This window comes from Xenopus tropicalis, chromosome 3, assembly GCF_000004195.4.
Source record: "Xenopus tropicalis strain Nigerian chromosome 3, UCB_Xtro_10.0, whole genome shotgun sequence".
NCBI classification, from domain to species: Eukaryota; Metazoa; Chordata; class Amphibia; order Anura; family Pipidae; genus Xenopus; species Xenopus tropicalis.
In genome coordinates, this window is record NC_030679.2 from 81,342,294 (window position 1) to 81,356,687 (window position 14,394).

Sequence of the window (14,394 nt, forward strand, 5' to 3'; positions counted from 1 at the left end):
ACTTTTACAGCCTGGTCCAAATTTTATATTGGGGTAATGAGTTTAACAGAACAATTGAGTCAAAATAGGTTACCTTTCTACCCCAGGCCAGCTCACCTCTACAAATGCACTGACCCAGGGTACTTTTCAACAGAGCTCCACAATGCCATCTTCTTCCCTACTCCCAGTACATAAAGGTAAAAAATTATTATATTGTGCATTTGCCCAGCCCAGGGGGTGGCAAGGGATACTTAGGAGCAGGGAAGAGAAGTGGTGGTGTGGTGCTCTTCTGGAAAGTAACCCTAAGCTGTTGGATCTTTTAAGAAGAGGCACACCAGCCCTAGGCAGAATGTAACTGAACCATATTACTAAGGTGTGCCTAGCAAATTGTTAGTTCTTCTTTAAAATGAATTCACTCAGTGCAGCACCTGTATCTGAATTTTCTACAGGCCTCCGCATCTGTCATAACCTTACGTTGTGAGAAGGCTACACATATATGAATGTAGCATTTGTAGAATGCTCAATGTGAATGAAAAAAAAAAATAAACAATCAACAAACATAAATGTTTGTCCAAACTAAGAGTGCAAGTATAACTTTGTCAGTGAAATCTGCATTCCACCTTTGACAGAGGCAAGCAAGGAACAAAGCAAGGAGAAGTGAAGTAGCATGTCACAGGAATGTAATGGGTTTACTGCCCAAGGGTAATGTCACACAAGCCAAATACAGTAGTGAGGGAATACCAAGGAATTTACAACTTGTTTTATCTTGTTCTAGATTTCATTCAAACTACTTTCACTGAAGGAAGGATCTCAGTGCCTTTAGTAGTTAAGCAACAGCAAAAATATGCTGCATGACTTTTGCACTGTAAATACACATAGCAGCTGCCTATGTTTTCCAACCTACAATGTTTACATGGCATATCTGTTTTTTTTCTATAGTTAACAAACTCAGTTCTTCTGTTAGCATTTGTAAATAAGTATCACAAGGGCAATGTGATAAAAAAAATACAATTATGTTTTTTTCTTTTTTCTCTCAAGTATTTTAACACACTTTGGTCATATTAACCCTTCTTGGCTGCTGACACTAAGGGGCAGGTGATTTTTCAAAATGTGAGGTTAATGCCCGCCACAGAAAAACTCACCAGCTTTCTATTTATTCCTTTAGAATTTTTGGAAAATTTTTGATAAATACGCTTCTAAAAATCCTACAGGAATGATGGTGGGAGTGGGTGAGTTTTTTTCTGTTGTGGGCTTTAATCTTACATTAGTTTAATAAAAGTTGCAATCGATTTTCTCACTAATGGAGTGCCCCTCCAGTCCAGAAAAGTGGGGGTGGGGGATGTCAAGTTGTAAAATAATCCCTCAGGGGCCCCAGTCATAAACACTGACCACTTTCCCTCTTCTTGAACAAAACTCATTGCTCCTGGTCTTTCTTGGAGGCACTGCAACTCCATCTTGCCAATGGTTCCTTTTGGCAGCTCCAACTCACCACATGTGTAGCACAAATATGTCATAAGGTTTCTTCTTTGCCAAGCATCCTAGCTTTCATGACCCACCATTGAGGAAGAACCCTTTACTGACGGATACATTGCTTGCTGGTGGCGCAACTGCCAAGTAAGGTGATCCAAATACCGATAAATTCTCCAGTCTCTTCTGCTTTTTTTCTTTTACTTTTTCTCCTGATGTGAATGGCTTCACACGAATTTTTTTGCGGCTGCATTCAACAACTGTGGCCACACTGGGGATAAATTGGTTTCACAGAGACCATTTCTGGGAAGGCAGCCATCTTGCAAAAGCAGTCAACATTTATAAGGATAGCAGTCTTGTGATGGATGAATTGGCACTGGCAAATGCAAGCCACTCAAATCCAAGACTTAATTGATTCTGGAGAGAACTGTTATCCAAAGGAGCAGAAGTCAAGACATAAAGAACCCAATACCGAATAGAGAAAGTGGGAGTTGTTTACCACCAAAGGAATTTTAAAGAATCAGCAAAAGAACTGATTATCTGGATTCTCAAAAGAGAAATGTGTCAGTAAGAACTTTATTAAAAGAAAGTAAGGGGAGGGGTTATAACAAGAGAATGGCTGTTTTAATACAACCATAAGCATTTTTATTGGTACATAGTATAAAGCAGCAGAGCACTAGGCCATTTTACACCTAAACTGGGTAAAATCTGCCCGTAAATCCATTCAGATAATTATATTTGCGTGTACAATCATTACCTAAATTAAAAACTCAGCTTATCCAGTTTGGGCAACTGATAAACATTTAGATCAGGGTCTAAATTGAAAAGATTAGTCAACTGTGAGTGTGGGCCTCAACTGGCCCCCATAATCCAGCTCTAAATCATGTGTAGCAAGCTTAGAGTTTGCATGTTGTAACCAACAATCCATTTAAGCCTTTTACACAAAACAAACACAGGGACTTTATGTATAAGGGCAAGGTCACACAGAGCGTAGATCCACTTCTCTTAAGGTCCCCATACACGCTGAGATCCGCAAAAATAAAGGTCTAAAAGTTGTTTTTAAAAACTTTTTTTTATTGGGTTAGACTGCAGTTACTGGTTAAGGTTCTATCTGAAAGTACAGGTGTAGTTGATAGTAACATAATTAAATGCAACACAGATATTTTTTGGCATTCAGAGTCTGCCTCTCTGGTTTTTTTAACTGCAGTAATTTTACATTGGCAGGAAATCAAGGTTCAGATAATTACTATATTGCTAATAATAAATAATGGTGTACAAATCTGCAAGCAGTCTTAACAGATAATAGTACAAAAGAGTCTGACCAAAAATTGTCATAACATTTTACAAACTGTGTAATAGGTCAATATGAATATAATATTTATTGGTAATATAACAGTATTACACACACATATATATATTTTATTTTTTTTTACCCAGGATTTCCTGGGTGGGGTTTAACATTTGGGCAAAGCTTGCACTAGTCTGTTACCTGCTGGCAGATCATTCTCACTCAAAGACTAATTGCATAAAGTGCCATTAATGCATACCTATAGCTCAAATGCCAAAGGTAGACAATACAGGTATTGAACCTGTTACATGTAATGTATTTAGGTGTTTTAGGCAGTGGCGCACTTAAGGGGGCCTGGCCTCCCCTGTAATTACTCCACTGGTTTTAGGTACTGTCACTAGCAAAAATAAGGTCTGTTAACTCATGACTGTATTGTCAGGGATCCCGTTACAGGGGATTGTTTTAATACACACATATATATTAAATGGTGTAAGACCCCTGCTTTCTGTTAGTGTGTGTGGTTCATCTACTACAATCACACTAAATAAAAGATAAGGGTTTTGGCCAACTGCATTTCATCATGTTCTGCATGCTACATGCAGTTTCGTTAAAAAAATTATTCAACGAAAAGCTGGAACTAATGGCTCTTTAAAAAAAAAATCTCATTACAAATAAATAAAGCAGGTATTTATTGGCTTTTGCCCATAAAGTTATTTTCTCAAACCAGTGATAGTTTAAATGAGGTAATGACAAAGGGCTGTCTTTTTTTGTGGAAGCAGAAGAGAAAATGCAGGGGCAGGGCTGCAGTGCTTCCTGCTTTGACATGTATATATATATATGTATACGAGCACATCCTGTTGATTTCATTGATCACTAACCTAAACCATCTGCATTGTCGCAGCACAGGTCAGAAAAAAAAACTAACGCCTCGGTGGCTATTAGAACACACAGAATTAGAAGCAGATACAAGAGTAAAGGGCTTGGGCAGAAAGCTACCTCAGATGAACACAAACCAGCGGGGTAAGCGGTCCTTGCCTAAATGAGATTTCCAGAGGCGGAGCTTGTTCGGAGAGCTGTGCGACTGAGTTTGGGGGGGAACTCCTCTTACTCTCTCCCCACCCATCAGGGCTGCTCTTTTTCTGCAGGAGCTTATTGTGAGGCAAGAGAAGGTTGGGGATGTGTGTGGCAGGCTGCTGGAGCACGCTTCAATGTGCGAGCTGAAATCTGACATTGTATCGGGAGGGGAGTGAGCCGGTCCTGTCCCAGGGATAAGGGCGTTAGCTCTCTCGGAGGAGGTAAGTTCCCCCTTTATTGAAAGTAGAGCAGCTCTGTGGGATTAGAGTATATGCGGGACACTATCAGACTGGGCTATTTAGAGGGGCAACGTGTTTGAAACGCGGTCACTGACCCCGCTGTCTAGTGCTTGACCTTTGGCGGTGACATGTTGGGATGAAACCTCTCAGTTGTGTTTATAAGAGGGCAGAAAGTCCCTGTAGTGTCTTACTAGTATTATGAATAAGTCATTTTCCGGTAAATCATGTTTGAATGTAATGTGTCATGCAGCTAAGGGAAAGTCTGGCAGCGGCGCTGGGTAACAGTAGGGAAAGCATTCCTTCACCTGACTGGGGGCTTCCTGCTTGTGAAGCCGAGGTTTGGCGTGGGGACGGGGCTCCATAGTGGCTCTGTGAGGGGATGAGCCCTGCCGGCTGCTTGTGGCCTCGTGTGGCTCTAGCACTTTGCGCACAACTTTGGTGTAATGGGAATAGTGATAGTTGAGGCGCTATCAAATTTGATAGCTGATGGGGGAGCGGCTCATGCACTGAATATATTGCCTCCTCTGAGTTCAATTGCTGTTGTGGTTTAGCTCGCACTGTCCAGCTAACACCCCACCCCTATGTACTCAACTACAGCCTCTCTCACCATGGGTGCAAAATAGTTTGTCCTGTTCACTTTAAATGATCCTGTTACACTGCTGACAACAAAGGTTGGTTACTTAGCTCAATGAAGGCCCTATGAAATGGAATGCAGTGCTTGCTGGGCTAATGGGTGTACTTAGGGTTGCTACCTTTCTGGAAAAAAATACCAGCCTTTTCTATTTTTATGTATTTTCCCTAGGCGTCAAGCATCCTTTTTACCGGCCAGGCTGGTAAAATACCGGCTAGGTGGCAACCCTAACCAGCAGTTCCAGCTGTACTAATTATGATGCTATAGTAATTCCCATTATAAGAGTATTTAGTTTGTATGTAGCTGTGCAGCCATGTGACAGGGACAGCTCTACAGCTGCTGTACTATTTGGCCTCTGGATTGCTTGTTGCATGGTCATATGCTCTAAACAAGATTCTGATCTTTTTTATATATTTCTCTTTAGTTAGAAAGTCTTGTGTTCTAGTGCTCGGAGTTCTTTAAAGGCTTTATTTATCAGAACCTCCTTAGTTACCAGTTCTGCATCTTTTGCTACAACTACCTGTTATTCATAACAGTTCCCCGCCCAGCGTGACTCTTCAAGTGTCTCTTTGTCACTTCTGCCTCTATGTCATCTCTGTGTACTTGGAAGACTGAACAGGGCATTCATATGTTTCCCTTCACTGAAACTTAACTTGTGTATTTTTCCCTCATCCAGATTTTTTTCTGGAGTCCTCCAACCATGTGAATATATGCAGGTTGAAATGGAAGAAAGCAATGGCACTCAGGAGCTACAAACGGGACTAGCCCTCTAGATACTTTATTACGGAAGTGCATTAACAAGAGCGCACACAATGTATAACATTCAGGATGATTGTACAACCACACAAAATAGTATCGATGAACTTAATTCATAGTATATATTATGTTATGATGCACTATTAACCCTTCACTAGCTGTTACCTTCTTTGGTAGTGACAGCATAATGGTAATCCCTTTTACTTGTTTTAAATGTGTCCATGGCAAATCAGCACTGTTTCATAAATAAATAAATGTAGTTTTAGAGCATGGTTATGTAAATTGAGGAATGATATTATATCTGGATAATCCCAGCTCTCAGGTGTTTAGAGCGATAGATTCTACACCTCTGTGTAGCTATAATGCCTTGTAGAAAAGCTATAATCATGCATTTTTGTAGTAAAGACCACCTAGGGATGTTTTAGCCTTCACATTTCAATGCTTATTAAAATGGTACAAATTACAGACTGACCCCTTATGTGAATCCCAGGTCCTAAGCATTCCTGTCCCACACTTGTAAGGGTGTAGACACACTGAGCTACTAGTAGCAGCTACTTTTGGGGGATCCCCAACCTTTCTAACACGTGAGCCACACTCACACTGTAAAAAGTGTTGGTGAGCCACACAAGAATGAAAAAAAAATATTTGGGGTTGCCAAATAAGGGCTGTGATTGGCAATTTGGTAGCCCCATGTGGCCTGCAGGAGGCTCTGCTTGGAGTAAAACTGTGTCTCTGGGCTTCCAAAATTTGTCTCCAAGTCAGAAATTTAAAAATGGGCACCTACTTTGAGGCCACTGGGAGCAACATCAAAGGAGGTGGTGAGCAACATGTTGCTCACGAACTCCTGGTTGGGGATCCCTGCCATAGACAATAATTGCCTCTGCTAAAACACATGTAGAGACAATTATCAGTTAATGATCAGCATTGTCTATTTTAGTAGCCACAACAAGTAGCTACTACTAGTAAGGGCTCTGGCACATGGGGAGATTAGTCAGTCATTGCCTCGCGAGGCAATTTCTGCGATTTGCCGCGTGTGCCATCCCACCGGCGACTTACATTTTCGCCGGTCGGGAGGTAGTTCGGGGAGATCAGTCGCCCGTGACAAGGGAGATATGTCGCGGGCGACTAATCTCCCCGTGTGCCAGAGCCCTAACTAGTAGCTCTGTGTGTCTTCACCCTAACTGTCATACATCACCATTGGTACTTTCCTCCTCATCATATTTAGCCATGCTTCCCTCATAGAGGGAAATGTAATAAGTCTTAAATGGAAATAAGCAGAAAATAAGAGCAAAAATTCTAATTTTGTAGTACAATACAGGTATAGGATCCATTATCCAGAAAGCTCCAAATTAAGGGAAGGCCATTTCCCAGAGTGGCAATTCTGGGGCTACCGCCTCTTGAGGCAATGGCCCCAATACCACCCCCCCTTCCTCCTGCTCTGTACAACTTTAGTGTCAGAGTGGGTCCAGGGGGACTGCATCGCTAGTGCTAGAAGAGCTGAATTTCTGCTTAAAAGATGGGAAATTCATGTCTTAAAATTAGCAGAGGTGGCTTTTTGCAGCCCCTGGTAACTGGCTGCTCCTTGCTGCCTAAAGTAGAGTTCTTACTTTGCCTCATGGCAGGAGTGTCCCTGATCGCCCATAGACGCCATAATGATCAAATAATTAAAATTTTTTGAAAATTGTCTTTTTCTCTGTAGTTATAACACAGTACCTTGTACACGACCGTAATTAAGTTGCATGAATCCATATTGGTGGCAAAACAATTCTTTTGGGTTTAATTAATGCTTAGAGAAATAGTAACACCAACAAATGAGAAGGTTTTAAAGTACATAAAATATAATGTATTGTTGTCCAGCACTGGTAAAAGTTCTGTGTTTGCTTCAGAAAAGCTACTATAGTTGTAATGTTTGTAACGTAGTTGTATGTAAATAAGCTGCTGTGTATCCATGGTGGCAGCTATTCAAGCTAAAAAGAGGAGAAAAGGCACAGGGTACATGGTACATAAGAGAGAAGCTTGTTTATATAAACTAGTTATATGAACTATTGTAGGGTTTTTAAAGCAAACACACAACTTTTAACAGGTACATAATATATTAATTAGTTTGCACTTTAATTTTTTGGTGTTACTGTTCCTTTAAATTAAATTTTTTTAGCAGATTTTTAGGTATAGAGATCCAAAATACCGAAAGACCCCTTACTTGGGTAACAGATCCCATACTTGTATTCTTAATTTGATATTTATACATTGAAGCTTTGCATTGTGCATAACATGTTCTTAAGGCCTGCATAAACGTGGCAATGTTTTTGTGCTGCAAAAATAACTTTTTGCACACTGGTGCCAAGTATTTGCAGTTTTTCTTCCACTGCTGGGTATGCAAAAGCTATTGTAAATTTGCTTTATTTGCTTGTCTTGCCTAAAATTATTCAGACGCAGCAATAATTGTTTCCAGTGCACATATTTTTCATTTAACTGGGATTATAGTTATATAAAAGTTTGTGTCAGATCTAGTCACCCATAGAAACCAATCAGCACTTCACATTTATTCATCATCTGTTTAAAAGCAAACATGTTATTGGTCACCATGGATTGCTGCACCTGGGCAAAAGTGGGCCATTTATTGCATAGGGGCAATTCCCACAATATTCTTTTGTGTCAATGTCACAAACTGTTCTATTTTACTCACTACACACTGTTTATTGGCGCAAACAAACCCTTTTTTATTTTGATCAGGATACCTCTTTAAAACAAAGGAAGAAAGTGGGGAAATCCTTCAGTAAGGGTAGATGATATGCAGATGATTATGATCTGGCTTCTCTCCATCCAAAGCCCAGCTATGTGTTGAAATGGATCAGCTGGCACAAATCCACCCCCATAGCTGCAGTCACTGTGCTGCCTGGTGCTTTATAATTTAATGATATATGCAGAGATTCACTTGGATAGCAACTCATCCATAAGACTGAGGTCTAATGAAAGTCACCAAATCATATAATACACTCTATTGATTTTTTCAAGGGGTTTGGTTTGAACTCTGCCTTTCTATATGCACTGCTGTCCTGGAAATTAATTGTATCTGTAGTTTTTACACAGTTCCTTATATGCATTCTGCATACTTTATCCAAGGCACAATAACTGTTCCAGTCACAGGATACATGTTGCTTCCAGAATGCCAGCACTGCAGTGGAAACTCAGCATAAGCTCAAACCTTTTCACTCCAGTGTTTCCATTTATGAACTTTAGACCATTGAATAAAAATTAAAATGTTTAAATGAATCAGTGGAGGCTCTTGTGAAAGTATTTTGTGGTTTCAATTAATGACATGATCATGGCTGCTTAATATATTAATAAACTATGTATAGCAATTTTTATCATTAATCATTATTTTAAAAATACTTTTTTTTTCTTTGAGAAAAAAAGATGAATACTGTACATTACGCATCGGGCAGGTGCTCCTTAATGTTGAACTACTGAACTTAAACTCCCAGAATCCTTCTAATGGGGAGTTCTGTAACGTGTTGTTTAATAAAATCTGTAAGGCAGTGAGTTGTCCAATACACTTGTATGTTTATGGTTTTCCGGAACTTTGAATCTTCACATTCTATTTTTAACACCATGACATTCATTAAGCAGTGCAGTGACACTGGTATTTGAAATCTTTTTGTCCAAGATTTAGCTTGCAAAGCAGCTTGTGTCTGGCTGTGGGCCTGACCGCAGGCTGTGTTGATGGATAGTGTTTCAAACACAATTCCAAACACAGACAGATGTAGTGGAACCAACAACATTTATGTAGTAGACTGGTAAGTAATATAAAAGCATTGCAGTTAATACTACATATTACCCAGTGCATTTAGACCTCTTCTTTCTCATTGTCTTTGTTTTCAATACAAATCACTGAAACGGGCACAATGCGCTCTCACAATTTCCAAACTTCTGAAGTTTGTTATACACCTATAATTAGTGCTGGGCAGATTCTTCAGCTAAATATATGCATCTCTCAGATAGGATGTCCAGCCTTGGTCTGAATACTTCACTGCAATGTTAGTTGTGATCTCTGCCATAGATTGAGTTGCCACCTGGCTGGTGTTTCACCGGCCCTGCCATTAAAATACCAGCCAAGGCCAGGGGTCCTATCACACATTTAATAGTAATGTACTTGCCTGTAAATTTGTAATAGCAAGTCCTTCTGCCCCCTGTCTGCCTATGATCTGCCCCTGGCCAACTTTATTTTCCACTCCTAGCATATGGTGACCAGATCACTTGAAAATTCAGGGACACATCTAATAAATACATGTTGCAAGGCAGCACTGAATGCATTTCAACTGCAATTAGTTTAGCCCAGCTTGCTGGATTTTCTAGAATGATGTATCTGAATTTTAAGTGATCTGTTCATCCTATCATAACTCCCACAGACTTACCCAATCCCCTTAAGGTGGCCATACACGTACCAATAACGATCTTTCCTGCGACCATGTTCAGTGCTGAACTGTCAGAGATACCTCCATCTGACGATTCAGCCCTAATGCAGATTTTGCTTGACGTCTTCAGTGGGCCCGATCAAAATCTGATATCCGATGCTCTTGCGATAACGGTCCTCTATTCGAACCGTCATACATGCACCAAATATTGTACGAAACAAGGTTTCATATATTACTATCGGTACGTGTATGGCCAGCTTTACACATGTGCCAAACTCTAGTAGTGAAAAGTCTGAAGTTTCTTTAAGGCCTGCTCCTTTAAAAAAAATACTTTTTCATTTGTCAAGTGTGTACTGTAGAAGACAATTCCTTTTACGTACACATTGACATATGGGGGTACCACAAATATTTCACTGCCATACTTTAAGCACCTGTTAGTTTTAACTTATTTGCATGTAACTCTAGTAGAGAGGTCGGGCCATTGCTGAGACATGTTTGACAGCATATTAAAATGTTACATAATTAATTTAGGTTGAATAAAGAGAAAAATGAGCGACAACAGCTGAAGACAACCCTTATGTTGGATATAATTGCAGCTGTCTTAAGCAATGAATCCAACAAATATATATGCGCAAATCTGTAGTAAAGTCTACTTAGCAGTATTTATGACTTTCACAGTTTGCCTGGTAGTAATTGAAAGATGTGATTGAAAAGTTCTTTCAACTGTTCCCTATTATAAAGTCAGTTTTAATGGTGTTTTTGGAAGCACTTTAGTTTGTGCATTAGCAACGCGTTCTGTAATTGAAAACGTCTTTGTTATTAAATGGTGTGATACTGATATTGCCTAGTAATTATTTTTAATCATGTGTTTCTGGATCATGCTTTCTATTCAGTGTTCTACAGATAAATCCAGGTCTGCAAAGAAATATCCCTAACATGATTTTGTAGATTGCAGCCTCTTTTAAAATAATTTGGTAAAATACATTTGTATTTCTTCTTCCTAGCTTCTTGCTGCTGTGACAATAGATGGGATGCTCTTTGGAAGAGAGTATTTCTGAACCCTTTAGTGCAGGGGTGTCAAACTCAATTGCACAGGGGGCCATAATTCGAAACACACTTTAGGTTGCGGGCCGAACATGTACCTGTGCCAGCAGCCATATTATTGCCCCATGTACCTGTGCCAGCAGCCATATTGCCCCATGTACCTGTGCCAGCAGCCATATTATTGCCCCATGTACCTGTGCCAGCAGCCATATTATTGCCCCCATGTACCTGTGCCAGCAGCCATATTATTGCCCCCATGTACCTGTGCCAGCAGCCATCATATTGCCCCCATGTACCTGTGCCAGCAGCCATCATATTGCCCCCATGTACCTGTGCCAGCAACCATCATATTGCCCCATGTACCTGAGCCAGCAGCAGCCAATCCCTCATACTGCCCGCAATCTGTACCTGTGCCAGCAGCCATCATATTGCCCCCATGTACCTGTGCCAGCAGCCACCATATTACCCCCATGTATCTGTGCCAGCAGCCAGCATATTTCCACAATGTACCTGTGCCAGCAGCCACCATATTTCCCCCATGTATCTGTGCCAGCAGCCACCATATTTCCCCCATGTATCTGTGCCAGCAGCCACCATATTGCCCCCATGTATCTGTGCCAGCAGCCACCATATTGCCCCCATGTACCTGTGCCAAGTGCCATCATATTACCCCCATGTACCTGTGCCAAGTGCCATGATATTACCCCATGTATCTGTGCCAGCAGCCACCATATTTCCCCCATGTACCTGTGTCAGTCAAAATATCAAGCCAGAACTCCGCGCCGCGTCGGTTTCTCTCTCCAGCTCTCTGTCCGTGACGGCAAATGCGTGCGCCAACCCCACGGGCCGGATACATACAATTACATGCCGGGCCGGATTTAGTGTATGGCTGCACAAGGTAGATTGTCGCTCTGCGTATAAACACAGGCTGATCATCCGCCTGTACGCTTGAAAAGTCTTCTAATTATGCCTGCACCCAGAAGCATTGAATCCGCTTAGGTGCAGGAAAATGCAGATGTTATCTGACAACTAAAGCCAAGTCTTACGTTAGTTGGTGGATATCTGCTGTGTGCCCTACCCCCCCCCCCCCCCCCCCCCAGCTTGTAACTTGTAACTCTATTCCTTCACACATTGCTGTCCTTTTAATTCATCACATCAGTTGCCTAGTTGATTACGTTTGTTATGACCATTTTATGTATCCATTTTGAGCCCAAAACTATTGAATTATACATTTATTAGTTTTAGGCCTTTTTTTGTTAACATAAAAAAATGTACCCAAGGGCTTGCATTCTGGGTTTCCAGTGTTCTGTGCTGCCATCCTGTGTTGCATCTATTCTTTTAGTGGAACAGTGTGACTTCCACCACCCACAAGTGAATAAATAACCATAGGTTTTACTTTATCATTATACACACTAAGGGGCTGATTTACTAACCCACGAATCCGACCTGAATTGGAAAAGTTCCGACTTGAAAACGAACATTTTGCGACTTTTTCGTATGTTTTGCGATTTTTTCGGATTCTGTACGAATTTTTCGTTACCTATACGATTTTTGCGTAAAAACGCGAGTTTTTTGTATCCATTACGAAAGTTGCGTAAAAAGTTGCGCATTTTTCGTAGCGTTAAAACTTACGCGAAAAGTTGCGCATTTTTCGTAGCGTTAAAACTTAACGCTACGAAAAATGCGCAACTTTTCGCGTAAGTTTTAATGCTACGCAAAATGCACAACTTTTTACGCAACTTTCGTAATGGATAGGAAAACTCGCGTTTTTACGCAAAAATCGTATTGGTAACGAAAAATTCGTAAAGAATCCGAAAAAATCGCAAAACATACGAAAAAATCGCAAAATACCGATCATTACGAAAAAAACGCAATCGGACTCCATTCGACCCGTTCGTGGGTAAGTAAATCAGCCCCTTAGAATAAGCCTTTGATTTTTGGATTATTTGTAATGGGCTACCTACTACTAGTTCTGAGGTAAAAATATATTTCACTCAATGAAGTAGTGTCCAGATCATCATGGACAAATGCTAGGATGTATGTGGTATTTATTAAACAGTATCATAACAGTACAGTATGTGGTAGTGTCATAGTTATGAAAGAGCTGATCGAGTTCTTAAGCATGCAGATATGAAATAGTGCATGTAGGAACAGGAAGTTGTTACAAACCAATGGGGCCTATCTTTGTTCTGCTAAGATGATGATAGTTTTAGTTGAAATGTGACCTTCAAATGTGTTGTATCACTATGCTTTTTGAAATTACTCTATATAAGATGTGGTATTGCAAATGATATCTGACAATGGCGCCCCATATTGCTTTAATCAGCTTGTTTAGCTCTGCCAACACCCTCTGTACTCAAAATTTGTTGTAAAATCCCTTTCAGTTACTACTGATGCTTTATTGGGGAAGAATCCAAGTAAACCAAAGGGCAAATAACTTCACATTACTAAATTTACTGTACGCTTGGTTTGATAAAAAAGGTTTACCCTTGTAAACTCGCTCAGGTGAGTACCATAGCAGGCAGTGGGTGGTCTTGTGTGCTTTGGCCCTGTCTCCTTAGCTACTGTGCCCAAAATGCCCTGTGTGTTGTTGCCCAAAACTAGGGTCCCTGAAGTGTGTGTTTCCTGAGTGCTAAAGCTTTCCATTGATACCAGTAAGGACTGACTATTGACAAGCAGCGTGTTTTTGACCACAAAAACTACGAAAACAAAACTAGCATTAACAAGCATGTTATGTAAAATATATATAAATGCCAATTTTCTAAATTTCAGTAGTTCTGTGCATTGCTAGTTCCTATGCACCCATACAAGTATTTTAATACCATTTCCTGCATATGTGAACAGTTTAGTCATGTTGGATAGCTAAATGCTGTTTTGTATGCCCTCTGTAACCCCATTGCTTCCTTTCTTTGTATCATCCTAAAAATGAAAGTGGGAAGTGACATGTTCACAAAGCATAAACCCCCCTTCCCACACTGCACTTTTCTTTTTATGTTCCAGTTACATTGTAGCCATGCTTATTTGTCACTGTGCCTCTTTTTTTTTTTTTTTTAATTGAAAGTTTAGAAATACATTTTGGTAGGGGATTTGTGCATCCATGTGAAAGTTTGGTCAAATTTAAATAATAATATAACAATACTGAGCTTTTATTTATTTGCTTTTGCTTTGCTTTTTTGCCATTGTTATCTTTACCTCTTTTTAGCTTTTGATGAAGTGGCGTTGAGCCATGAAATGCGTTAAGCTGGGGGGTCTGAGCTTTTCAATATGTTTTTAATGGAAGCAAGAAATAAAGGATATAATTTTTATTGAAAAAGTAGTCCTGGCGTGCTCCATCCAACAACACTAACTTATCTTTACCTCTGTTAGTGCTAATTTAGTATTTAGAAATAGTCCCAAGTTCCCAAAAATGTGCTAAATATCCTAAAGTAGGACACAGAGCACAAGGAATGTCAGCTGCCCTGGCTGGGATTTCCTAGTGAGGATAAACCAAGGGCAGGAAGG

At 40.3% G+C, this 14,394-nt stretch overlaps 1 protein-coding gene across 2 annotated transcripts in view; it reads left to right on the forward strand.

The window, feature by feature from the left end:
- Positions 1-3,595: 3,595 nt before the first annotated feature.
- The window catches only part of fam107b (family with sequence similarity 107 member B), a 29,821-nt gene continuing 19,022 nt past the window's right edge, over positions 3,596-14,394 (forward strand). Inside the window, exons 1-2 of one of the 2 annotated variants that reach the window (XM_012958879.3) lie at positions 3,596-3,754; positions 3,880-4,029. The gene's annotated coding sequence lies outside the window, so the exon portion shown is untranslated. Of the gene's footprint in view, positions 3,755-3,879; positions 4,030-14,394 lie in introns of those variants that run through there. The other variant, NM_001007912.2, reaches the window with a different exon arrangement.